Raw genomic sequence first — 27,524 nt, forward strand, 5'->3', positions numbered from 1 at the left:
TATATATATATATATATATATATATATATATATATATATACTTAAAGATGGCATCTCCCAAATTTCATTCTTACACAATTTATAGATGACTGACCTTATAGTTGAGCTCTGGAGCAAAGATTAGGTACATGGTTCTCTTGATAGGATGTAGGAGGTAAAGTAAAGGATGAAGATTTCTCTTTGAGGTTTTAACTCTGTACGACCTTTCTGATTTAGTATTGTTGTGTGCAGATGCAAAGCACGGGATCCCTGTCTGCACACAACAATATCAGCTGCAGAAAAGTAATGCCATAGTTAGTATCATTGATCTATTTGTGAGATACAGCACAGTAGGTTTGGCTTTAAATTTCAGCATTCATATTGATATATGGTTTATCAATAATCCCTGCCTAGAGCCCATCATAAAACTTTTTTCTTGAAATGGTCAGTATAACCAGTAGTAATATTCATTTTCTGTCTTTTTAAATGTTTTTATTCACTAAGCCAAATGTGAAAATCAGAATGTCTCTCTTATTGCAGGCAAGGCGTATGAACAGAGTCCAAGTGAGTTAGTATTAAAGGTAAAAATGTTTTGCCAGTCTGTAGAACACTGGACTGGAATGATGAAGATCAGGGTTCAAATTCTACTTTAGACACTAACTAGCTGTGTGAATCTAGACAAGTTATTTAGTCTCTCTGTGCCTCACCTTCCTCATTTAGAAAATGCCCTCCAAAATCTTTTTAGTTCTATATGTGATATATAATCTTATATATAGATATATAATTATATATGCCATCATATATACATATATGATCCTATGATATAGCCTATATACATTTAAAATCCTTTGTATTCCTGTAAGGACTATATAAATATCACCTACAATTCTGAAGAGAAAAGGGGGAAAGTCTTCTTTAAAGTAAATAATGTGTATGTACAGTGAATTAATTTTAAAGAAATGTTCTGAAGGTAGAAGCAAAAGTAACTACAGAAGAGTAGCATGGCCATATAAGAATACTGCCTCAGCATGAGCTGAGGCTGACAATGAATACTAAGGACAAGAAAAAGAGGTTCTTTGTTTTTGTTTGTTTTTAGCTACTTAGGATAGGAAAAAAAGAACCAAAGAATGTATAGAACTGCTTTGCAGGGTATTTATGATGATGGTAATATTTGAGTGAGTAAAAGCAAAACAACTTAACTCTGATTTTGCTTCTATTTTCTCTCCCAACAAGAAAGCTTTTGAATTGGAAATGATGGAACAAAAATGGCTAAAATGTAGTTGAAACCCAAGATAAGTAAGGATATAATAGAGCATCTAGTTGCCCTTCATGAGTGCAGTCCCCAGGATGATGCCAATTTGTCCGGAATGCTCTACTGGATTGCTGGAAAAATCCCTATTTTAGCATGTTTTGACATTTTTATCTGTGACTTGGATGAAGGAGTAAATTGTGTGTTTATTAAATTATAGAATAATCAAGAGATAGAAGGAATGCCTAACACCTGAAATGACAAAATAGGAATCCTTCATGTTTTATACACGCTGAAATAATTCATTGAAGGAATCCATTGAAGTGAAAGCTCTTTGGAGGCACAGATTGCTTTTGCTTCTTTGTTTCCCCTGAATGTTGGACAATGTCTGATAATAATTATTATTAAATAAATGATTATGTATTACTTGATTGAGCTGATAAAACTAAATAGAGATAAATGTAAATGTAGCCTATACTAGGGCTAAAAAATCAACTTCACTTGTACAAGAGATAACAATTCATGCCAAAAATATTTGAGGTTTTAGTAGACTTCTGGCTTAAGATGAAATAACAATATAGCATTTCAGCCAAAAAAATGCTAATAGGATTCTATTATGCATAATTGGAATAGATTTTATTAAGACATTTCCAGTTTCTAGTGCAGATAAGTGAGAGTTCCATGTACTCCTTCCTAGCTATGCCACATCTTGAGTTCTGTGTTCCACAATTTAGAAGGGCATTGACAAGATGGAGGTTGGAGACCATGCCAAATAGGAGTTTTCAAAGGAATTTGGATTGATTATCCTGGTGAAGAGAAGATTTAGGAGTAGTAACTGCCTTTAAGATTAATAAGGACTGTCATTTAGAAGCTTTGTTCATAGGGCAGAACTGGGACTACTGTGTGGAAATGTCAGAGAGGCAGTTTTAAACTCAATATAAGGAAATACTACGTCACAGCAAAAGCTGTCCAAGTGAATTGGTTTTCTTTAGCAAGCAATGAACTCTCTTTTGGAATAGACTTTCATGGTAATGCTGGATGAGTATTTGTTAAGAGGGTTATACTGCAAAGGGTATCCTTGCTCAGGCTAACATGTGACCATTGAGGTTCCTCTCCATTCTCTGAGAACTATAGGAATTTGGGAGTAAGTGTCTCTTCATATATGAAGAATTTATGTTGAAATTTCTTCTTATGTAATATGCTATTAGCAGACTCCAAATATGGCTTATTGATGTCACCATGAGTATTGGAGGACTTGTTCTATCCAACAAATTCTTAGAATCACATAAAGTCTCATTAAAAGTGAGCCCCAGGGGGCAGCTGGGTAGCTCAGTGGATTGAGAGCCAGACCTAGAGACGGGAGGTCCTAGGTTCAAATCCGGCCTCCGATACTTCCCAGCTGTGTGACCCTGGGCAAGTCACTTGACCCCCCCATTGCCCACCCTTACCACTCTTCCACCTAGGAGCCAATACACAGAAGTTAAGGGTTTAAAATTAAAAAAAAAGTGAGCCCTAGAAGCAACTAGGTGGCCCAATGGATGGAGAGCCAGGCTTGGAGATGGGAGGGCCTGGGTTCAAATTTTGCCTCAGATACTTCCTAGCAGACCCTGGGTAAGTCACAACTCTAGTTACCTAGCCCTTCCTGCTCTTCCCTTTTGGAACCATTACTTAGTTTTGATTCTAAGATAGAAGGCAAGGGTTTAAAAAAAAGAAGTAATAACTTTTTATTTAAATAATTCTGAGAGTGCTCTAAAATTCTCTAGAGTACCTAAGTGGTTTGGGAAATCTAATTTTGAGTTTGTGAGGAATCTATTTATTTGTGTTTTTATTTTTAAAAAAAATTAGTTTTGAATATATTCCCATAGTTAAATATTTCATGTTCTTTCCATCTTTCCAAAGCCCCTTTAACCCCCCTTAGCTGACGCACAATTCCACTGGATTTTACATGTATCATTGATCAAGATCTAATTCCTTATTATTGATAGTTGGACTAGAGTTATCATTCATTGTCTATATCCCCAATAATATCCGCATCAGGGATATTAAAAGGACCATGTGTTCAAGCAGTTGTTTTTCTTCTGTACCTATATAGTTATATATAGTCATGTAGATTGCAGGTGATTAGAGAGGAAACTCAGGTCAGGAAAGTGGAAAAAACACTAGACATAATAAGAAGATGTATGTTCCAATTTCTGCTCTGTAATTTTTTTTTCTCCCTTTGGTCTCTGGTTAAGATACTCTCAGTTTAGTCACTTATGGAAAAGTTTAGATTATACCATCTTAAATGCCATTTCCATCTCTAAATTCTATGAATTTAAGTAACTTTGGGAAGATCCCTATCTAACAGGTCTCTAAACATATGCAGGTAATTTTCTCTAACTATTTGAAACAACCTAAACAGAATCAGAGAATATTTCATGAGGCAGCATGGCCCCAGATTGAAGAAAAGATTGGTTTGAGGCTTACCTTTGACAAATACTCATTTTGATAACTTGAGCAAGTATTAAGGTTCTTAATGTCCCCAAAGAATTGTTTACCTGAAAGATGCTATAAGAGGTGCTGATTTGCATTGGGGGTCTTCCTCATCAGGATTTTCCTATACACATGAAATTTCATATTTGGTCCAGGTTTTGTTTCATATTTAATTACATATCATGTGTCTCATAGAATCCCATCATCTCTGAGAAATTAAAAAATTGTGTTTACACAAGAGAAGGCAACAGAGGGACAGAAGGTGGGTATAAATATTATCAAATATGTAAACATGGCAGATAACATGTTCCCAAGAACACATTGTGCATTAGAAGTAGCATATCATGTTATGATATCTTAAGACTGTTTGGCCAGGTTGGCTGGTCATATAATGAGGGTGAATATATTAGCTCCAAGATTGTACTTGTACCCACACTGTATTAGAGAAACCCTAAGGGAAAGCTACTAGAACTTTGGCAATAACTTCATAATTATTAGAGATCTACCCTATGATTATTTGCATAACTTTTGGAAGGATATGGTCATGAGTCACAAAGAATTAAATGGGTTTGTGATCATTTGTACCACAGGAGAGAGTTCCTTCATTGGATAGATCATTGATCCATCAAAGGATTAATGTGTATATGTTATTTATAATGTATAATATTTTTGCAGCTGAAAAACCAAGAAGACATATCATCTTATTAAGCCTGAACCTTGAGTTTTCAGTTAATCATAGACTCTTTCTCTTGCTCTTACTTTTATATTTTGTGTTTAATCATCTATTTTATTGTTCCTCTAGAGATTCATTTATTCAGCAAACATTTGTTAAACATGCACTTTGTATAGGGTAAAAATCTTGATTCTGAGAACACACAAATTAAAATGACAAAGATCCCTATCCTCAAAATCTCATTATCTGCCCAGGGAAATGAGCATGTGCACATTATGTATACAACAAGGCTGGATAGTACAATGTAAAGGAAAAAGTGGAATCCAGCAAAAGTGCTCTTGGAAAATTTAAAGTGGGAGAGATCTCTTTCATCAGGTAGCTTCAAGGGCAGACTTCCTGATGGAGGAAGTACTTGAATTGTGTCTTGAAGGAGGTTTGCAAGCTATTATTTCTGCAGTGGGAGATGGACTGTGCAAATATATCAAAAAAGTATAGAAAAGGATGAGATTGAGAAAGTCAAGTTAACAAGCATTAATTCAGTCCCTTCTATGTGTCAGGCATTGGAATATACACTGTGGCAGCTTGTGGTTGCATATAGTTTGAATATACAATGCATGAAGGGGAGAGGGTGGTGGGAAAAGGTCAGTAGTTTGAATCCATGTGTGTGTTGCTTTAAAATAAATGTTGGTACATTTAAAGGCTGAATTAAGTAGTGTATTCAAGTACTAAATGAATACTAGCCAAGTGAAATTATGGTCAAATTATTCTCATATTTCACCTCTGTGGAGTTATAAACTTTATAAAATACTTTCCTTACCACAGTAGGTGGGCAGTTATCCCATTTTACAAATGGGGAAATTAGGACTTTTAAAGAGGTAAAGAGACTTGTACAAGGTTACACAGCTCAGAAGTAATAAAACTTGGATGTAGGGAATGTAAGGAGCAAAGAAAGATGGAAGGTCTCCCACAATTGGGAATTGAATTTACAATGTTAGTTCCTGACGAGTCTGGGGAATCTTTGCCTGAGATAGCCAAAAGCACAGAACAAAGATAGAGAGCAGGGAAATGGCAGTAACGTAAATATTATGAATTGGACTCATAGGTCCTATCTTAGTTCCTAAGACTAGTACTAGTAGTCATGATGACAGAGTTAATTTTTTAGTGCAGTGGCAGAGGATGAGGCCATTCAAACCTGAGTTTGGTATCATTTTCAGTGTTTTGCAGAAATTAAGTGCTTGACTAACCTCTTTCCTGCCAAATTTTAGGGTCAAAGGAATAACTCTTGTATAGGAGTCGACTTTAGGGAGTGATAGATTAGAATAATAGATTAGAATAATAGTCAAATAATTGAAGTGTTAGTTTGTGAATGAAAGATTATACGTGTTCTCCTTGGCTCCAGGGACTAGAATTAGAAATATTGGATAGAAGTTTCATAAAGGTAGTTTTGGGTTCTATGTAAAGGAAAAATGTCACATTTCTAGTCTTCTAATTACTCCCCTCCATTCAGTTCACAGTCCAATACTGGCTTTTTCTTACCCAATTCTTTCTATCTATCTCTCCTATCTTCTTGCCTTTGCACTGACTGTTTTTCATGTCTCATGCCTGAAAGGCTCTGCTTCTTGGGTTCTTCTCAAGTATCATTTTTTGTAGATTCTTTTAACTTTGAGAGCCTTGTCTTCTAAGATTTCCTTCTATTTACTATTTCTTTTATGTGTCTATTTATTTAAATGATGTCACCCACTTCTTATTCATTAGCATGTAAACTCTGAGGGAGTTTACTGTTTGTATCTCCAACATCTAGAACAGAATTTGGTACATAAATGCTCCTTGATTTGTTGATTGAACAATTAGAGCTTTTCAAAAGTGGAATAGGAGGTTTTGAGTTCTAACTAGAGATCTTCAAGTGGATGGATACCTCTGAGTTTGTTTATAACATCAACTGTGGCTGCTCCTTCTTTAGTATCCTCAGGAACCCAGGTTCTGAGCTCTGGGCCTGAATATTATAAAGAGATGTGGGGTAATATTTTAAGAGAACAGGCGGGATGACATTTCCAGACTTGTTTTTGGGGATATTTATTAATAAAGAGCTTTGGTAGGTGAGAAGAATCCAATGGGACCACGATTAAAGGTTTTGAGTTGGAGCATGTGAGAGAAATTGCATATAGCTCTATAGTTTTTTCTTTTCAGTTTGATGCAAATTTTCTGTTCAAAGTTAGATCTCCTAAGAAGGATCTTTGCATAGAGGGCTATTAAACTTGGTTGTTAGTCACTTTTTGGCTAAGCAAGCTACTGGGATTCACAGAGACAACATGACCACCTCAAGAATATTTATTCATCATCTGCTCTGTGAATCAGTGTTAGGCATTAGGGAAGGTAAATTTAGACAAAATGACTTCTTTCCTTATAGAGTACTTGAGGGATTTAGTTGGGTTCCCAGACACTTAACACACCAGGAATTGGGTGATGTGGGCAAAAGGAAGGGAAGTGCAGATTATTTGTCACTTTTCAGCATTAAAGCTCATATTACAAATGAACACTAGATTTTCAGAGGAGAGTTCTAAAGTTGGACAGTTTATTTCTATTCCACTCCTTCCTCCTCTGAGAATTGAAGCTTAGTATACCTCCTTGAACATGGCAAATACTAGTGTTATCATCCCAAGTCACTGGATGACTGAGAATTTTCATTATATCATGAGCAATATTCACTGATATTTGGGGAATACACTTTACCATGGAATCATGGATTTGGAGTTGGAAAGAGATCATAGACATTATCTAATGAAATCCATAAGCATCCTGTCCCCCTCCCCCATTTTTAAAGAAGAGTAAAATGTGGGCTTGTCTAAGGTTCTGTAGATAGTAAGCAAAGGTGGGATTTGAACCTTGTGAATCTAAAACCAATGATTTTTTCACCATGAGCATAACATCAGTGAAGTCCGAACAAATTAATTTAATTTGCAAGTACATATAAAATTATTTTGAAAATTAAAGCTCTCTGGATCCACTGGATTTTTTCATTTAAAATTTTCATTTTATTTTTAAAAAATATTTTTCCATGTTTACATGTTTTATTTTCTTTCCTTCCCCTCTTTCTTTCCCCCCTCTCAGAGCTGACAAATAATTCCACTGGGTTGTACAAATGTTATCACTTGGTACCTATTTCAACATCGTTCATTTTTACCATAGAGTAATCTTTTAAAGCTGAAACTCTAAATCATATACCCACATAAACAAGTAAGTGATAAGTTTTTCTTTTGCATTTTTACTCCCATAGTTCTTTCTCCCAATGTGGATAGCATTCTTTCTCAGAAGTCTCTCAGGAATTTCCTGGATTATTGCATTGCAACTAGTAGAAAAGTCCATTATAATAGATAGTTTTGGGATTCATGAGAGACTTAAAAGTGCTTCTTTAGGTAGCATGAAGTTTAATGTAAATGTGAAATAATATTCATCGCCTTTTAGTGACATCCTCAGATAGATTACCTGTCCAAATTTATAATGATTATAACTCCAGTGAAATGAGTATTTAAATTCAGATAATCCCTGGATTAAAATTCTGAGCAGATAAAGCATACTCTACAAGAGATTATAGTCCCAGTTTATTTAAGAATATGTTTTGGCAGGTTTAACAAGATCTTGGCACATGCTAATTTGAGATTTATTACAAGATATATGCAGGTTTAATAGGGACTCAATTATTCATGTTCACATTTTCCTGACAGTGACATATTTCAACTGCATATAAAATTGGTTGTATTTGGAGATATTAGTTTCTATAGTACCAATGCTAAGGGCTGATGAAGGAACAAATACACGCAGGAATGGTAAATTTTACCGTTTCTGGGCGAAAGCAAAGGAATGATGACTGGTAAACAGACCTTTAATAATAGACAAAAAGTAGAAGAAACAATTCTCTGCCTATCCTCAGGACTTTAGCCAAGTCTCAAAGCCTTAGAAGGAAATATATCCCTTTTCTTCTTTTCTTCATAAAAAATAAAGCACCGATGATTGGGAAATCTAAATTTATCAGGTTAATAATCGAATTAGAGCATATGGTTGTTGTCATAAGGGGAAACTCTTTTAAAAACCACCAATATATTTTCAAATGATTATACTTCATTTAGTGGAGTGCTTTCTTGATCTATGGTATTGATGTATTATTTTATTGTTTCTCTTTGTTAATTCCTTTGTAAAGGCAGGCATTACTATTTCCACTTCATACATAAGGAGACCAAGGATTAGAGGAGTTAAATGCCTTAGGTAAGACCATGCAACTATAAAGGGTCAGGTCTGGAAAATTAACCCAGTGTACTCGGAATCAAGAAGACCTGAGTTTAAATCCTCTCTCAGCACTTACTAGCCATGTAATCTTAGGAAAGACATTTTACTTCTTTGAATCTCAGTTTCCTCATTTGTAAAATGAGGGATTTGTGCTCAGTGGCCTCTTTTAAGGTCTTTTCAGGTCTAAATCTATAATCCTATGAAAGTCTAGTTTATTAACTCATGCTCTTTGGAAAATGACTTTGAAGGGTAAAGCATGGTGTTATTTTTCAATCTGCCCATCCCCCCCTACTTGAATGTAAAATAAAGATTGGGTTGTTTAAGAGAAGTTAGTAAGGCAGATCTGAAACTTATTTATAACAATAGACTTACAGAATTTCTTGAAACCTATGAGAGGTTGAGTAATTTAGCCAGGATCACAAAGCTAGCTTGTAGAAGAGGCTCAGATCTTACTAATTTTGTTTTCTATTTCCAACCAAAGTATAAGTACCCTTAGGATAGAGGCCTTGTCTCTCATTTCTTTGCATTCCCTTCCATACCAAATTCAGTTCAAATCCTTAGTAAACACTTGATTTCGTTTATTATTTAAACCCTAGTATGATACCTATAATTATTTTTAAAAATGGAAATTTCAGGAATACCATCTAAATATATTTTCCCTTTCCCTCAGAAAAGGTAATCCATTAACCTCAACATATTTGAATTTCTTTTACCTATATAGATAGTTAAATTCTTTTAGAGTCAATACCATTGAAAGAATTCATACACCTTCAAGACCAGGTGTCAAAAATTAACTGTTCAGTTACCAATACTTTGGCTTATATTCATTTTTTAGTCTAAATGCAAGAGGAATATGAAATCTTCTACTCACAGCCTGTGGAATCCATTTTCCTTTGCAACTCCTCAATTGATTAGCTGTTGTAGATAAAATCTGTGGAATTAAGTGTATTGTAAGGAGTATGAAAGTCCCAAATAAAGGGGTTTGACTAAGTGATCCAAAAGTTCTATTCCAATTATCTCACATTCAGTGACACTATAAATTCTGACTTTAAAAACTTCCATATTCTCATTCCTCTTTTACTCATCCTTGAGTGGGTCATTTTTTCCATTTGAGAAGTGACTGCTTGTTGGAAAGGACAAAGGGCCATTACTTGTGTGGTGTTGGGACAATCCTATTACTAATGCCTTTCAAGAAGCTATTTGGTGGTTATTAATCAGGTTTGGCCCTTCAGGGTTGTCAGTCCATTACTTTTAATGAGCAATAAATGTGTTTGAAAAATGTATCAATGAAGGGGAAAGGATGATAAAAGAAATAGTTTTAAAATAATATGTCTTTTATCCCCAAAGTATGAAATATAGTACATTTCAAATTGCAAGTCATCTAGCTAGTAAGATCCAATAAACTGAGAGTTCTGGATTCAGAGACAGAAGATCTGAGTTTAAACTCTGATTTTGCCACTTAGAGCCTGTGTTATGTTAGAGAAGTCACTTAATCTCTTTGTAACTCCCTTTCTTCTTGACTATAAAATGATGAAGTGGTACTAAATCACTCTGAAGGTCTTTCCATCTCTAAATCTTTGAGTCTATGTTCAGGTTTTCTTCCAAGTATGGTTTCTTTTAACCACAGTCCTACTTTAATGGATTTTTGTGAGCCATACCAGCAGACTTCAAACTCTTTCATATCAAATCAAGTGACAAAAGAAATGAATAGACATTTTGTTGATGATAGGCAATGTTATATAGTAGAGAGAACACTGACCTCTGAATAAAGGAGATCTGTGTCATAATGACTCTGTGCAAGTCTTTTACACCCTCTCTCTGTCTCATCTCTAAAATGAGGAGGGATGAACTTGATGACTTTCAAATTCCCTTTCATTTTTAAAGCTATGAACCTGCTACTTTACACCTATTGTTTAAAACCCAGTCAAAGTTCAGAGAAGTTTATCTTTAGTATATCTGTGGCATAATGAAATGTTGGGTCATAGCAATCAAAGATCATATTTTAAGTCATAGAAGGGTTAAATTTCTTAATTAGTGGAACATACACCCACACAAATCATCACATATTCTTGAAGCTTTGCATTATGCTTTCTTCCAGTGTGTTACAGAAAATTATAATTGAGTAGAAAGGCCTCTAGAGGTAGTTAGGTGCTCTGTCTGGAATTAGGAAAACTTATCTTCCTGAGTTCAAATCAGGTCTCAGTCACTTGCTAGCTATGTGACCCTGGCCGAGACACTTAACCCTGTTTCCATCACTTTCCTCTTCTATAAAATGAGCTAGAGAAGGAAATGGCAAACTACTCTAGTAGCTTTGCCAAGGAAATCCAAAATGTGATCACATGAAAATGGCTGAACAACAAAATAAAGCACCTTACCTAATTACCTGTCAAATTAGATCATAACCACATCATGTTGAAAGTTGGTCCAAGTGTACCTTTTTAAAAGACATTTGTAGATTTCCTCTACTAGTCATCTGCCAAACATGAGCTACAGGGATGAGAAAGTTAATTATTGTTGGTAACTTATTTTTGTCTCATCTTATGGATTTCTACCCTACGTTGCCTTGTGCTGATTATCAGATTTCAGTGTTAGATTGAGGTTTGAGGATGTTCAAGAGGATGCTCATTTACAGCTCAGTAAGTTTATTAATAGATAAAATTTAAATCACTGCAGTTGACCAACTAATCAGTCCTATTACTTGAGCAGCAATTGTGTGCAGAGTAAGGGACAGCTTGCTGCAGGGGATATAAAAAATGAGGCAGCCTCCTGATGAGTTTTCAGCCTGGATTTGCTGTGAACATTACCACAATGTCTTGTGTGTTGATTTTTAAAAATCATGGCATTGTCAGATATGACACCTTTAATTTTCCCAAAGATTCTACTTGTAAGGGGAAATAAAAAGAAATTGTAGCAAAGGCTCATCTCATATTTGCATCCAGATTGTTATAGTCTCCACCTCACGTTGATAGTAGTGGTGATTTTCTTTGCACTCCGTAGATCCTTTTCCATTTTAGACTTATTTAATCCTCCAAACACTTATCTCCCTCACTTTTCCTCCAAAACAGAGTTGAAGGAAGAGAAGATGGAGTACTCTTGACTCTTTTCAATATACTTGTATTGTTAGTGCTTCAGGGGGCCATTTCCAAGGGAAGGAAAGGTTGAGAGACATTAATAGCAATCACAGGGCAGTTTTGTCCCTATGTTATACTACAGGAATTATATTTATCATTCCACACAATGAAAGCACATCTAAGTACATATATATTATTTTAAAATGCCTTTTACTTTTTTCTCAGATTCCAGGCAGTGAACAATTCAAATGAGCTGGGTTTATGGATCACTGCAGAAGCTGTCTTCATTCAAGCCCAGTATCCATCCATCAGCCCCTCTATAACTGCAGTAGGGAAGAGCTAATCAGAATCACCCCAGTGGAATGTTGTGATAGGAAAAGGGAGGAATAGATTACATTTTTATGTAGTCTTTGAAAATGCATTGGGACAGGGAGATTGCTTGTAACTTACGCAGTTACATTCAATGACTGTGTGTGAATGCTAGGAATGCATATAAGATTGTATGTGTAAAGAGGGTTGGAGTATGGCTACAAAAATGAATGAAACATTTTGAAAAATTAAATGTATTTGTTATCCTCTTCCTTCCCCTCACCCTCCACTCCATGTCTAAATGAGATACTAAAACAAAGTCAAGCAAAACTGCACAATTTGGAAAAATAAAATATTTGTCAAGACCTGAGGAATTAAATTGCCTAGAGGGAACATGAGGGCTGTGCAGAATCTTGGAGCCATTTTTTTTCTGCTTGAGTAAAATGATGGAAAATATGTGCCTGTGGTAATTTTGTTTCATTTGTAAATTATAGTTAGTAAATAATTTTTTAGTCTTTCTTCCCCTCTTCCACTTTGGACATGGTAAATGCATCATTCTTGGCAAGAATGGAGTGACTTTTGGTGTGGTATTGGTTTCTATGGACTTTGGAAGAAGGGACGAGGTTGTTCAGGGCTGGTATAACCAGACAAAATATTATTGAACCTGCTACTTTTCTATGGAGCGTTTGCTAGACTTAATGAAAAAGTGGCCTTTTCTAAGTCTCCTTTAAATGGGAAAATGTCCAAGGGAAGAAATCAGATTTGGAGGAAAAAGCTGGATTTAGAGTCTTGAGACTTGAGTTTATATCCCAAGTCATCTACTTACTACCTGGATGACCTTAAGGAAATCACTTACCCCTTTGGGCTTCAGTTTTCTTATCTATAAAAGTTGGTTAGATGATCCAATGATTTCCAAGATAGCTTTTGACTCCAAATCTTTGATTCTGTGACTATAGGAAGATTGTCAATGAGACAAAATTTTAGAATTAATTGGGTGACCTCTAATATCCCATACCTGTATCAGGGTCAGCAGAAGGTAAGCGAATTTTTTCCTTGATTATTACTTTTTTTTCTAAAGGAAAAATTATTTAGGTCTCACATTCTGAAAAGCTAGTAGAGGACAAAAGTGTTGTTGACCGTATACAAAGTTCAAACTAGTTGATCCACTGTCAATAGGATATACACTTTGAATTGTTTCAAAGAATTATAAGATTTGAGAGACAGAAGAGCACTCAGTAGCCACCTATTACAGCCCAAACCAACATAGAATCCCTACAAAATCCCTTCAAAATGCCCAACATATGGTTATCTACGTGCAGATTTCTAATAGATGTATAGGTAGATAGATAGACAGTCAGATAGATAAGTAGAATTTTATTGGAGAAAGGAAATACATAAAAGGGGAGTTGAAAAAGTATCTATGTTTGGAGGAGAGAATAGTATGTGAAGATGACTGGGAAGTGGTATGAAGACCTGTTTGGATAAGGTCAAAGCTCATCCAGCAGAGCCAGAATCCCACGGTAGAGTGCAAGGTTCTGGTAAACTGAAACCAGTACAGTATGGTCTGGCAAAGATCTCTTGCCAAATGAGGTCAGTGGAAAGTATGAGAAAGGACAGCATATTAATATCAGAAGATTTCAGTGACCCTACAGTGTTAAAAGCTTCAGTTATTTTTCTATGCATATGACCTGTCTTATCTATGCATATGACTTATCTATGTGGTCCTCTATAAATGAATCTTAGTGTTCATTTTTCTATTCACTTCAAGGTGTGTATTTATTTGTGGGAAAGTATGCTCCAGGTTTCTGAAGGAATTATTTTCTTTGAATCCTTCTTCCCAGGTTATTTCATTTAGTTGACTTTATTTTGAACTAATTTTGTTCTCTGGCTTACTAGGAAAAATAATTTTAATAAACAATTGTGATAAAAGTTTTCTGAGTTGATGTGGTCCCTCAGAGTACTTTCAAATATTTTTAGCTTTTCTAGGGTCTCTGTAAGAATTGAGAGTATCCAAGATGTCACAGGTATGTCTTACAAACACATCAGCTAATTCAGATATTATTATATGCAGTGTTCCACTCTCATAGTCCTTGATCTCTATAAAAAAGGGAAGGAAGTGCATATTATCATATTTCTTCTTTATAACAAAGCTGGTTGTTAGAATTACATGCTGGCCAGTTTCAATTTGTTTTTGTTTTCTTTCCATTTATTTACATTGCTGAAGACATTGTTTATGAATTATTTTTTCTTGGTTCTATTTGATGTTACTTTTATCATCTCAAATAAGTCTTCCTGTGTTTTCTATGGAACACTAATATTTCAGAGAATTCTCATGCCGTAATTTATATATTTCTCAACCACTGTAATTTGCTTTATTTGTTTCCTTTTTTTTTTTTTTTGCTTTATCAAGAAAGCACCGATAATAAATTTTTTGGTATGTAAGAGCCTATTCTTTTTACCATTAATATCTTTGTAGTATATTCCTAGCAGCATTGTGAATATTAATTAATATATAAGCTTAAGAACTCTTATTTCAAGATCCAGGGATCAAGTATTTTGGTATGAGTATAATTTCTTTTTATCTCAGTTACAACACTTATGGCTTAGTAAGTGATCTTTCACAGTTTTTACATCCAGAAAAATCATAATCCTTTGTATATCTTGGTGTTGAAATTGTTCATACTAAACCAGGGTGATCCTTAGCTAGTAGACACATCACCAGATCTAATCCTGAAGTCTTTCTTTCTGGGAAGGACCTGCTAGAATTTTTACTTTGCTGGTATAAAACTCCAGGGTCATCTCCACAGCACTTAGAGGCACCCAAATAGTTCTTTGATCATGTTTAAGAATATCTTCAAATGTACAAGTAAAGCTTTCTATAATATGAACAAAAATTTAGAGGTAGAGAATAGCTCTATGAGTGGGGTTGGGCATTGAGCTCTTGCTAGAGAAAGATTGAATGCATAGAAATCTCTCCTTAAAATTAAGCACTGAGTCCCTTCTTCTGTTATGAGAAATCATAAAATAAGGCAAGCAAACCAATGTTAATCAAGTGAAAATTGCTTGTCTCGAAGGTCTACAGGTATTACTGTACCTCTTCATCATAAAGGATTCTACTCACATCCTCTTTTTGCTTACCCTTGGAGTGGTTACAGTAATGTAGTTGATAAACACAAAAAAGATAAGGAACGTTTAATAAGAAAGCCTAAATAAGAATAAAAGCAGAGAGCAAGAAGGGGATTTCTCTGAGCCAAGAGGCAAATAGTATTTAGATATGGATGGAGGAAAAGTGCCTGAAAGAGAATAATAATAAGTGTGAAGGAATGAGTTCTGGCAAAGAACACATTGCTAGTATCTTTTCTGAATTTCTGAAGATCCTTAGTCAATTCTACATTCTGGAAATGGTGAACATAGCATTTGCAAAGATGTTTTGGAAAAATCCTATTATTTAAATATGGAGCTGCTGAATCCTGGAGTGAATAAGGTATATACATGTAAATTTCTTTAGTGTGAGATTAACTCTATACACATCACTCTCAAGTAAGTGAAATTTGAAATTATTACACACCTGAGATTATTGAATAATTGTGATGAATGGATAGATCTTTTAAATGATGGATTACAATTTGGATATTCTGCAATGACTGTACAACATAAAAGTGATTTCAAGAAACTCTGAGAGACCTGGGTAGGGTTCACACAGACAATTTTTGAAGAGGCAAGTTGGAGACCAAGCAACTTGTCTTGCTACTGATTGTTGGCATATGTTCCTTGGCATGAATGCTTTAAGTGAACATATCCTTCTCTCTTGTGGTAGGTCCAGCATTTTGTTTACAAAGAATTTTCCAGGTCACATTTTTCTTTTGACACATATCCTGGCTTCAGTACTCCAAATTTTGTATTTTCAATCCTTAGAATACCTCGCTTTCATCTCTATTAAGGAATTACCAACTTTCTTGCCAATAACACTGCCCTTCAAAATGGGCCTCTAAAGAAGTGTACTCCAACTCAAATGTCTAGATGAACATTCATAAAATAATAGATTAAGAAGAGGGAACTTAGAGTTCATCTAGTTAAATATCTCTCGATTTACCAATGAGGAAACTGAGGCCAAGAGAGGTGAAGGGTCATGTGATAGAAGTAGGATTTAAATGCTAGTCTCCTGTTAACAAGTTTAGTATCTTTTGTGTTACATCAGAACTGTCTCTTTACCTGATTTTTACCTCAGTCAAAGTCTTTAACCAGATCCAAAATTTGCCTTTGGCATTCTCAAGGGTCCTCCTTCTAGGAACTAAGGACTACTCCTGGGGTACTCCATTGAAATACTCCTTTTTCACCATTCATATAATGCCCTAGAAAAGAACACTTTCTTCCTTTCTCTGCCAAAAATTCCCAGTCTTGTGTCCCAGGTAGCCACCATACAGTGTATCATTTTAAATTCTTTCAATCTCATTATATTAAGCTATCTGGAAAATGAAAGGAGTGAAGTTATAGATATTAAGACTGTTGCCTTAAGGGATTGACAGGAGTTTTTGAAATGAGAAATATCTACTTTATCTTTTAAAAAGATCTGCCTGGAGTGATTGGCATTTTAATGTAGCAATGTATCAACTAATAAAAGGCTTCAGCAGTTTCAATTACAGTAGCATATGATATGTCCAGCTTGGGGCTGGACCTTAAAAGGCTGACTTTGTTGGAAGAAACTCATTCATTTGAACCCCACTAATTTGGAATTTAAGATAGTTGGAACAAGGGCTTCCCTGGAACCTACCCAATATCCTGGGAGTTGGAGCTAGAATTTCCTACTTTTAGAGAAGCAGAAATGGAATCTTTGAAAAGGGAAGTGCTTTATCTAAGTTTAAACAGGTAGTAACTAGCAGAGTTGAAGTTTTAAGCTAAATTTGCTTGCCTCTAATATTAAATCCAACCCTCTTTTCATTGTACTATCCTGATTTTGCCCTTTCTATAGGTTTACCACATTAATCAGAGTGTCAAAGAGGATTTCAGAAGAGATGTTTAGATCACATGAGAACAACATATTTTTAGGAACTGGGAAATACTGTAATGACATAAATGATATTTTACATTAATTAAACATCATTCTTATCCATTCATTAAAGGAGAACATTAAGTACCTCTACTTGTAAGTAGTTTGCTAGATTGTTTTGAATTGTTATATTCCTTTAATCAAAGCTATTACTTTTTTTGAGTGTATATTTGTAGCTTCTTATTAATACGTCTAATCTTCTCATTTCCCTGGTTAGTTTAAAATGAGATCATAGAAGCTGTGACCTCCTTTCACCCAGCATGCATTTGCCTTCCCCCTGCTTCCAGGTGTGGCACCACCTCCTCTCTCTAAAAGGTTTAAACTTGCCACTTCACAGTTCGCTATGAATGATGATATTGCTGCACTTGTTGACAATGGATCCAGTATGTGCAAAGCTGGCTTTGCAGGAGACGATGTCATTTGGGCTGACTTCCCTTCCATTGTGGGATGCCCCAGACATCAGGGTGTGATGGCTGGTATGGGCCAGAAAGCTATGTGGGAGATGAGGCTCAGAGCAAGAGAGGTATTCTGTCCCTGAAGTACACCTTTGAAATGGTATTGTTACCAACTGTGATGACATGCAGAAAATCTGGCATCAAACTTTCTAAATTGAGTTCTGTGTGGCCCCTTAAGAGCACCCTATACTGCTCACAGAAGCCCCCCTGAATCCCAAAGCAAACAGAGAAAAGATGACACAGATCATTTTTGAGACCTTCAACACCACCTATGTATTTTGCCATCCAGACTGTGTTGTTCCTTTATGCCTCTGGTCGTACCACTGATATTGTGATGTACTCTGGTGATGGTGTGACCCACACTGTGCCAATCTACGAAGGTTATGCCCTTCCCCATGCCATTCTTCATCTGGATCTGGCTGGCTGTGATCTGATGAATTACCTCATGAAGATCCTGACCAAGAGATGGTACAGTTTCACCTCTATATTTTAGAGGGAAATCCTGCATGACATCAAGGAGAAGCTGTGTTTTGTAGCCCTCAACTTCGAGCAGGAGATGGCCACCGCTGCATCCAGCTCTTCTCTGGAGAATAGCTATGAGCTCCCTGATGGTCAGGTTATCACCATTGGCAATGAGAAGTATTGGTGCCTAAAGGCTCTCTTCCAGCCATCTTTCTTAGGCATGGAGTCCTGTGGAATCCATGAAACTACCTTCAAAATAATCATGAAATGTGATGTTGACATCCTTAAGAATTTGTGTGCCAATAACGTATTGTCTGGTGGTATCACCATGTACCCAGGTATTGCTTACAGGATGCAGAAGGAGATTATAGCCCTAGTCCTCAGCACAATGAAAATCAAGATCATTGCCCATCCTGAGCGCAAATACTTTCTCTGGACTGGAGGCTCCATGTTAGAGTTACCTTTTATCCCTCCATCCCTTCAAATCAACCCTAAAACTCAATAAACCCTGTTTGTCACTTAATCAAACCTTTGGCTAGTTCATTAGTTGATTGATAAGAGAGGGAGAAGGGGAGAAAGGAATAATATTGTCTCTGGATCCTGAAGGGAATTGGAAGTGAGGCCTTCCTGTCCACATTCCAACAGATGCAGATCAGTAAGCAAGAGTCCAATGAATCTGGGCCTTCCATTGTCCACCAGAAATGTTTCTAAATGGACTCTTGGTGCTTTTTAATTTTTTCTCTTCATTTTTTTTTGTCAAAGGATGTGACATGATGATTGTCCCCCATAAAAGAGAAGAGATTGGCATGGCTTTATTTTATTTTATTTTATTTTATTATTTTATTTTATTTTTTTGACTCTTGACTCCAGATTTAAAAACTGGAACAGTGATGATGATGATGAGCAATCTAAAGTAATGTTGGAGGTAAACATCCCCAAAGTTCTATAGTGCGTCTCCAGGACTCTGGTTGTACATTTTTTTAAAAAGTAAGTCATTCCAAATATTGTATAATGCATTATTACAGAGAGTTACTTGCCTCTATGAAGGCTGTCTTGCTCTATCTTCACAGGAGCAGAACGACTTAACATAAATCCAGACCATGGGGAGAAGGTAGTAGTATTGCTTTATGTGTAAATTATGTAATCCTTAAAAAATTTTTTTTTATTTTCCACCTTAATACTTGTCCCCTTTTTTTTAATTGTTAGCCATTACAAATGGCTCCTTAAATTCTCTCCCTGCCCCCAACAGCAATGTTAATGAAGACTAACAGTCTCCCTGGGAGTTTAAGATTGATGCCAGTACTTGGGGAGAGGATGAGCTTTACCTCTACACTGACAAGACCAGTTCAAATAAAAGTGCACATTTTAAGGGGGCAGCTGGGTAACTCAGTGGATTGAGAGCCAGGCCTAGAGATGGGAGGGCCTAGGTTCAAATCTGGCCTCAGACACTTCCCAGCTGTGTGACCCTCGGCAAGTCACTTGACCCCCATTGCCTACCCTTACCACTCTTCTGCCTTGGAGCCAATATAAAGTATTGACTCCAAGATGGAAGGTAAGGGTTTAAAAAAAAGTGCACATTTTAAAGGAGGGGGAAATAAGTAAATAAAATAAGGTCAAAGGATCATAAAGCTGAAAGGGACCTTGAGGATAATATTATCTAAACCTCTCATTTTACAGAAGAGGAAACTGAGCCCCAAAGAAGTTGGATGACTTGTCCAAGATTATACAGTCAGTAAGTGGCAGAGCTGGAGTTTGAAACCAGGCTCCCCAAATATAGATCTTTTTTTAATGTCTACAGAGGTAAAGACAGTGGGGTTTGATATTGATAAATTGTTGTATTAAATTAAGCTAGTAAGTATTTATCTCACCTAATTCCATGTCTATCTCTCTTTGACTGTGCCATGAATCTGTTTTCAGAACGGATAAAATATTCCAAACTACTGGAGAAAGGATTATTTAAAATAAAATACTGGTTTCCTTACATTTCAGAGTATAATTATATAAACATCAGAGCATTCAGTAAGGATTGCACAAAGGACCTGCACACATTTATTTATTTATTTATTTGTTTGTTTATTTGTTTTGCCAAGGTGGTGGTGGGGGAACAGCAACGAAAATCTTAAAGAGTTTCCCAAATATACACCTATTAGGATTCTCTAAATAAAATTATAAATTATAAAATTGGTGTAGATGATTCTATAAAATGAACACAAATTACATATCAACAATCCCTGCAGTCCAATAATGGCCCCACCAAATTGCAACAGCATGAATTATAGTCAAACACATTTTAAGAAGATATAATTTAGACATTTAAATCAAAGTAACTAAGACCAGACTAAGTAAATGAACTTTGTTATAGTTTTTTCTAAAACAGTGAAGAAGTTTCTTGGTAGTTTGATAGGTATTGCACTAAATAAGTAAATTAATTTGGATAGAATGGTCATTTCTATTATGTTAGCTCGTCCTACCTATGAGAACTCAATGTTTTTCCAATGGTTTAGATCTAGTTTTAATTGTTTGGAAAGTGTTTTGTAGTTATGTTCGTATAATTCTTGTGTTTGTTTTGGTAGATAGATTCCAAAGTATTTTATAATGTCTTAAGGTCATTTTAAATGGAGTTTCTCTTTCTACCTCTTGCTGCTCTAATGTTGGAAATATATAGAAATTCTGATGATTTATGTACATTTATTTTGTATCCGGCAACTTTGCTAAAGTTATTGATTATTTCTACTAGCTTTTTAGTTGATTGTCTAGGATTTTTTTTTACATTTTTTTTAAACCCTTAACTTCTGTGTATTGGCTTCTACATGGAAGAATGGTAATGGTGTATAATGGGGGTCAAGTGACTTGCCCATGGTTACACAGGTGGGAAGTGTCTGAGGCCAGATTTGAACCTAGGACCTCCAGTCTCTAGGCCTGACTCTCAATCCACTGAGCTACCCAGCTGCCCTCTCTGTAGGATTTTTTAAGTAGACCATCATATCATCTGCAAAGAGTGATAGCTTAGTCTCCTCCTTGTCCACTTTGATACCTTCAATTTCTTTTTCTTCTCTAATTGCAACTGCTAGTGTTTCTAGTACAATGTTAAATAATAGAGGCAATAGTGGGCGTCCTTGTTTCATGCCTGATCTTATTGGGAAGGCTTCTAATTTATCCCCATTGCCTATGATGCTTGTTGATGGTTTTAGATATATACTGTTTATTATTTTTAGGAAAGGTCTTTATATTCCTATACTTTATAGTGTTTTCAATAGGAATGGATGTTGTATTTTGTCAAAGGCTTTTTCAACATCTATTGAGATAGTCATGTGGTTTTTGTTTGTAAGATTGTTGATGTGTTCAATTATGTGAATGGTTTTCCTGATGTTAAACCATCCTTGCATTCTTGGTATAAATCCCACCTGATCATAATGAATAACCCTCGTGATCACTTGCTTGAGTATCTTTGTTAGTATTCTGTTTAAGATTTTTGCATCTATGTTCATTAAGAAGATTGGTCTGTAGTTTTCTTTTTTCTGTTTTTGATCTACCTGGCTTTGGGATCAGTACCATATTTGTATCATAAAAGGGGTTTGGTAGAACTCCTTATGTCAAATAGTTTGCATGGTATTGGAATTAGTTCTTTAAAGGTTTAATAGAATTCACTTGTGAATCCATCTGGTCCTGGAGATTTTTTCTTTGGGAGTGGCTTGTTAAATTTCTTTTTCTGATATGGTATTATTTAAGTATTCTATTTCTTCTACTGTTAACCTAGGCAATTTATATTTTTGTAATTATTCATCCATCTCATCTAGATTGCTTTATTTATTTCCATATAATTGTGCAAAATAGTTTTTAATGATTGCCTTGATTTCCTCTTCATTAGAGGTGAGGTTTCCTTTTTCATCTTTAATACTGATGATTTGGTTTTCTTCTTTCCTTTTTTTAATTAGGTTGACCAGTACTTTGTCAATTTTATCTGTTTTTTCAAAGTACCAGCTTCTAGTCTTAGTTGTTAATTTAATAGTTCTTTTACTTTCAATTTTATTGATTTCTCCTTTACTTTTTATAATCTCCAATTTGGTGTTTAGCTGGGGATTTTTAATTTGTTCCCTTCTATTTTTTTTTAATTTGCATGCCCAGTTCATTGACCTTTCCCTTCTCTAATTTGTTAATATCTGCTTTCAAGGATATAAATTTCCCCCTGAGTATTTCCTTAGCTGCATTCCACAGAGTTCGGGAGGATGTCTCATCAATTTCATTCTCTTCAATGAAATTATTGATTGTTTCTTATTGACTTCTTTCTTAACTAACTGGTTATGGAGAATCTTATTATTTAATTTCCAATTAGTTTTTTGTTTGCCTCTCCACATATTCTTACTGATAACTATTTTTATTGCATTATGATCTGAGGTTACATTTATTATTTCTGCTTTTTTGAATTTGTTTGCCATGTTTCTATCCCCTATTACATGGTCTATCTTTGTGAATGTTCCATGTGCTGCTGAAAAGAAGGTGTATTCCTTTTTGTCCCTATTTATTTTTTTCCATATATCTATTAACTCTAATTTTTCTAGAGTTTCATTCACCTCTTATCTCTTTCTTATTTATTTTTTGGTTTGATTTATCTAGATCTGATAGGGGAAGGTTGAGTTCCTCCACTAGTATGGTTTGCTATCTATTTTATCCTTCAGATCCAGTAGCTTCTCCTTTAGAAATTTGGAAGCTATTCCGTTTGGTGCATAGATATTGAGTACTGATATTTCTTCATTGTTTATATTGCCTTTTACTAGGCTGTAGTTAGCTTCCCTATCTCTTTTAACCTCATCTATTTTTACTTTGGCTCTGTCAGAGATCATGATAGCCACCCCTGCCTTCTTTTTCTCATTTGAAGCCCAAAAGATTTTGCTCCATCCTCTCATTTTCACTCTATGTCTGTTTGTCTGCCTAATGTGTGTTTCTTGTAGACAACATATGGTAGGATTTTGGTTTCTAATCCACTCTGTTTTTGCTTCTGTTTTATGGGTGAGTTCATCCCATTCACATTCAGAGTTATAATTATCAACTCTGCATTCCTAGACATTTTGATTCTTTCTCCTTGTCCTGTCCTTTCTTCTTTTACTGTTTACTTCTATACCAGTTTTTTGTTTTTAATCAGTTCCCCTAATCCCCTCCCTTGTTGTACTTCCCTTTCTCTCCTTCCCTTCTTATTCCCCTCTTATTGTTCTTTAAAGCTATGCTGGGCTCCCCCCCCCCAAGCCCTCTCCCTCCCTAGTATTGCTTCCCTCTCCACCAGTCTGTTTGTTACCCTTCTACTTTTCTATAGGGTGTGAATCAATTCTCTGCCCCAATGGATCTCATTCAAGTTAATTTCAATGCACTTACTAATTAAAAAGTATTTCCTTTCTCCAACCTCTTTACACTTCCAAATGTATTGGTCTTCTCCTCTGTTCACCCCATACACTTCTTTATGAAATATAAATTTACTCCATTTTGTCTGTTTTCCCCTTTCTCTAAATATTATCTCCTTTTTTATTACCTCTAGTTTTGTGTGTATACACACACACAATATATACATATATATACACATATACATATATACACATACATACATATATCTTGATATTTCATCCTATATAGTTTGTTCCTGTTCCTTCTTCTATTTCCCTTGTTGGTAATAATCATTTTTAAGAGTTACCAATATCTTCTTTTCTTATAGGGATATGTCAATTGAGCTTATTGGGTCCCTTAAAGAAAATGTTTTTTGTTTTTTGTTTTGTTTAATTTTGTGTCTCCTCCTCCCCCCCCCCCCTCCCCACACTCTCTCTCTTAATTACCTCATGGTGATTCTCTTGTGTTCTTTGTTTGAGCAGCAAACTCTCCTTTTAAGTCCAGTTTTTTCTTCATGAATGCTTAGAAGTCTTCAATTTTGTTGAATGACCATACTTTCCACTGCAAGAATATAGTAAGTTTTGCTGGATAGTTAATTCTCAGTTGTAGACCTAGCTCTCTTGCTTTCCAGAACATTATATTCTATGCTTTCCTGTCCTTCAATTTAGATGCAACCAGATCCTGTGTTATTCTAACTGTGGTTCCCTCGTATCTGAATGACTTCTTTTTAGCAGCTTGTAATATTTTTTCCTTGGTATGGTAGTTTTTGAATTTGGCTATAATATTTCTGGAAGTTGTTAGCTGTGGATTAAATGTAGGAGGTGATCCGTGGATTCTTTCTATTCCCACTATTTCCACATTGTTTGAGAATGTCATGACAGTTCTCTTATATAATTTCCTCTAGTATGGTGTCCAAAGTTTTCCTTTTGTCATGATGTTCTGGCAGACCAATACTGCTTAAGTTGTCTCTTCAAGATCTGTTTTCCAGATCTTAGGTTGTGTCAATGAGATGTTTCATGTTGTCCTCAAATTTTTCATTTTTTTCATTTTGTTTTATATATTCTTGCTCCCTTGTGAAGTCATTTACTTCTAATTGTTGAATTCTAATTTTTAAAGACTGAATTTCCTCCCTGACTTTTTGCTCATCCTTCTCCTTCTGGTCTGCTTTTCTTTGTAAATCATCTTTTGCCTTCTTTGCTTCACTTTTCAGGTAGTCAATTTTGGCTTTTAAGACATTGTTTTCTTTTTTTAGATCATGTATTTCCTTTTCCCAATTGTCTTCAGCCTCTGTTGATTGTTTTCTGAGTTCTTGAGTTATTTTGATTTTGAGTTCTTGAGTTAATTGAATTTTGAGTTCTTGAGTTAATTGAATTTTAAGTTCTTCCAAAGCCTTTGTCCATTTCACTGAATTTTCTATGTTTTTCTTGGTGTTTCTTTATCTTCTTCTGATCCATTTGGTTTTTATTCAATTTCTGGATAAAAGCTGTTGATTGTGATTTCTTTTTTCTTTTTTTGTTGGTTACTCATGTTTTTCTTTCTTTCTCCCCTGTAATTGTCTGTAATCTTGATCCTCTGATCATATTTTTGGGTTTTGGCTATTTAGTCCTGGGAGGGCTATCTCTGTTTTGTTGATTAATTAGGTTAGTGAGACCTGAGGCCAGATATTCCCCAGCTGGTGGTAAAAGGTAATGAAGTGAATTCAGCTGTTCTCCTTGTAGTCTGTGGGGGAAGATTGTTGGAGCTTCCCTGCCCTCTGAAGACTTCTAGTCTGCTGTGCTACTAGTATTAAGCCAGGTGGGGTTGATCTTCAAGGCTTCTAGTGCTCTGAAGTCAGATTTTTCTCAGCTGTTCGCTGCCCTCAGAAGACTTCTTGTCTGCTGTGCTGATAGGATTAAGACAGGTGGGATTAATCTGGTCAGCTCTGAGTGCCCTGAGTTCAGATTTTCCCCAGCTGGTGGCAAAAGCTAGAGAAGTGAATTCTGCTTCATTCACTCTAGTCTGGGGGGTGTGTGTGTGTGTTGGATCTTTCCTTCCCTCTGAAGACTTCTTGTCTGTTATATTGATAGAATTATGTCTGGGTGTGGTTGATCTACCCTGCTCTGAGTACTCTGAGGTCAAAGCCTCAATAGAAAGGGGTGGGAGGTAGCTCAAGGTGGAGGGTATATTCACCCTCTCTGGGTTTCTCTCCCAGCAGCTTCCCTGCTGTCTGTGTTCAAAGCTTTGAGTTTGGCACAGATGTGGCAGTTAGGCACTCTTTGGGATCCTTCTTGGGGCCACAGAAGAGAGAGAGACCATTTTCTCTACATTCTACCTTCTATTAACTACATGCACTATATGGGAGAGAGTGATAGTGTACCAACTATGGACTCAAAAGAGGAGAAGATCCTGGGATCCCAAGCAGAAAGCTACAGCCAGACTGATGAGCTTGAGGACTCTACAGAGGAGACAGGACTTGCAGTAACTAATGGTAGTTGTCTATACTTTTGGGAGGACTTTTGGAGAGAATGTTTTACAGTAACTGTTCTTATGATGACATCTTAGTAATTGTCTTTACTTAAAAGCTAATTAAGCTTTAGCTAACTGATAATGGTTAAAGGTTTTAAAAAATGTGAATGTAAGTAATATTAGGGGAGTAGCACAGTATGAGTTACATATGGATCTTGAAGGCTACTCCATTGCTCTATGAAACTGATCCATTTTTTTATCTTTTTTCATACATTTCTCTGATGCCATCCATCCTTCACGTAATTGTACATCTGTGTAATTCCTTGTTTGTAATGTGTCCCAAGTACTTCCCCATTACCCTTTTTGTGATTCTAACCTTCTCCAGGATTGGTTGAATGCAAAATTATGTGGCTTCACTTTAATATTCCAAATCTTGTTTCAAATAAGTTAAAGTAGGAAAGAAGGTAGAACTTCGCTGCATGAGCTATTTCCATGTTCAGTAATTTTAGTTTGGTAGCCTTAAGTGGACTAGGGGCATAAGGTGAAATTTTTGTTTCATCATGTTCTCATTTTTCAATGGAGAAAAGCTCTATCACCATTTCTTTTTTCTTTTTCTTTGTATTGGCTCAAAGGCAGAAGAGTGGTAAGGGCTATGCAATGGGAATCAAGCAACTTGCCCAGGGTCACATAGCTAGAAAGTGTCTGAGGTCAGATTTGAACCTAGGACTCTGGGCTCTAGAACTGGCTCTCAATCCACTGAGGTACCTAGCTGCCCCCTCTATCACCATTTCTGATTGAAATGCAATAAGATGGGGCAGCTTAGATTTGTAGGTGAAACGATTTTGAGTTTAAATTCTGCCTTTGACACTCAGTAGTTTTGTGACTTTGGGCAAGTAAATTAGCTTCTCAGCCTCAGTTTCCTTATTTGTAAAATGCGGATAATAAATACCTTGCCTCACAGTGTTGCTAACAAGCATGTTAGGACATAACATTTGTAGGATACATTGTAAACTTTAATGCACTATATAAATGCTGTCTATTATTATTTTTATTGAGTAAAAGTTCTGATAATTTCTATGGCTAGGATGTAAAAGGATATTGTAGATGATCCAGGTGAGTCAATCAATGTTAAAAACAATAGTCCCTTTTATTTGGTGTTTTTAAGGTAAGACTAAATAATTTAACTGGAAATACTCAAAAGGAGCATGGATTAGGAGGTAGTAGTCTACAAGAAGGGAAGGAAGGCACTCCTTAAAATGGGACAGCACTGAACAACTTCAGTAGACAGTAGTCTCCTGACAATTTCAGTGACAGTACTAATGCTTGCAAAGTAGCATTGAAAAGGGCAGGAAAGGAATATTACCTGGGAGGACACCAGAGAACTTTGGTTAAGGAGGTCTGCAGATCTTGGATGGAAGAGGAAATTCATCCATCTCTTCCTAATTCTCCCCCTTTTGCTTTCCCTCCTCCTTTTTTTCCTCTTCTTCCTCATTTTCCTCATCTTTCTCATTTTTTCTCCTCTTCCTCCTTTTCCTTCTCATTCTTTATCTCTTTCTCACCCTCTTTGTTTTCTTCCTCCTTTTTCTTTTCCTCCTTCTCTAATTCTTCCTCCTCTTTGTCTTTTTCTCTTTCTCCCCTTCTACTGTCTCCCCTCCTCTTCTTCTTTCTCTTTGTTTTCTTCCTCCTCCTTTTCCTCCTCCTCTTTTTC

The 27,524-nt window shown here is 35.8% G+C and overlaps 1 protein-coding gene and 1 pseudogene across 1 annotated transcript in view; both read left to right on the forward strand.

The window, feature by feature from the left end:
• SPOCK1 (SPARC (osteonectin), cwcv and kazal like domains proteoglycan 1) overlaps nt 1-27,524 on the forward strand; it is a 794,690-nt gene that overhangs the window by 226,619 nt on the left and 540,547 nt on the right. The gene's annotated exons all lie outside the window — the stretch shown is intronic.
• LOC123235742 lies at nt 17,425-18,755 on the forward strand (annotated as a pseudogene).

This window comes from Gracilinanus agilis, chromosome 2 (assembly GCF_016433145.1).
Source record: "Gracilinanus agilis isolate LMUSP501 chromosome 2, AgileGrace, whole genome shotgun sequence".
In the NCBI taxonomy this organism is placed as follows: domain Eukaryota; kingdom Metazoa; phylum Chordata; class Mammalia; order Didelphimorphia; family Didelphidae; genus Gracilinanus; species Gracilinanus agilis.